Source organism: Scyliorhinus torazame, chromosome 29, assembly GCF_047496885.1.
Source record: "Scyliorhinus torazame isolate Kashiwa2021f chromosome 29, sScyTor2.1, whole genome shotgun sequence".
NCBI lineage: Eukaryota > Metazoa > Chordata > Chondrichthyes > Carcharhiniformes > Scyliorhinidae > Scyliorhinus > Scyliorhinus torazame.
Genome location: NC_092735.1, coordinates 39,881,822 through 39,883,176, shown reverse-complemented (window position 1 = coordinate 39,883,176; position 1,355 = coordinate 39,881,822).

The window sequence follows — 1,355 nt, the reverse complement described above, 5'->3', positions numbered from 1 at the left end:
GAGTGAGCAGGGCATTATTGGCATTTATTACCTAACTGCGCCTGAGAAGATGGTGTGGAGCTACCATCAATGGCTGTAGTCCATTCAACTTTTCTGTAGCAGGTTTGGGAAGTGGCTTGTTGGGCTATTGGGCAGGTTAGCTGTGCAGTTAACCAGATGGCAGACTGGGCATTAATCTGGCTAACATTTTCTGGGTAACTATTCAATACATCAGGACTGCCGAAAGTCTGTTATTCCGACTCAGAGACTGAGACCGTTGCAAAGGGCCCTGGGAGCAGAGAATTCCCCATCGGAAGTTGCAATTCCCAGAGCTCCACATGTCATGACTTCCACAGTGTCCTGACACACATCTCAGTCCTGTGTCCAATCTCCGCCTAAGCAGGGACTGGATGATTCGGGCCATTGTTGTGGGTCTGGAGTCACTTGTAGGCCAGACCCAGTAAAGATGTCAGATTTCCCTCACTGAGGAACATTAAACTCCTCCAGTGTTGTGAAACCATCCGACTGCTTTGCGACATTCAATACTGGATGAGCAGCAATCTCCTCTAACTATGGGGAAGACTGAAGCCATTCCCCACTCCAAACTCTGTTCCCTAACGACCAACTCCCCTCTTCTGCCATTGAATCAGTCTGTTCACAACCTTGATGTCATATTTGATCCTAAGATAAGCTTTTGACCTTACATTCCCATTACCGCTTATTTCCGAGTCCACATCACCGTCCTTCATCTGTGCCTCTGTCAATCTGCTCCGGAAACCCTCATTCTGCCTTGTTCCCGGTCTCCTGGATTATCCCTGCTCTCTGCTGGCTGCTCTCCCACATCTTACCCTCTGTCATCTGAAACTCTGCCTCTGCATCTCAACTCACTGCAAATCCTGTCCCCCATTAATGGGCTGAATGGTCTGTCCCGGGATTGGAACATTCAGCAAAGGAAAGGAATATAATAAATTGACACTGGTCCCAGGTAAACATCACAAAGACTGGGGGAGGGGGGCAGGAATTCCGATTCCCCAAAGACACGGGGCGGTAATGGGAATTCTGATTCTCCAAGGGCACAGGGTGGCAATGGGATTGGGAATGGGATGGGATTGAGAATGCGAATGGGGTGGGATTGGGAACACGAATGGGATGGGATTGGGAACGCGAATGGGAATGGGATGGGATTGCGAATGGGAATGGGAAGGGATTGGGAATGGGATTGGGAATGCTGATTCCCTTTCCCAGATGTGTGAGTGGCAGCTGCACATTTCAGAATTTGAGGAGTTTACAACCAAACTGACTCCAGGTTGACGCTGCGATGATTCATTAATTTGATTTGCGAAACATCCGTGTGGTTCAGTGATTTTTGCTGACGA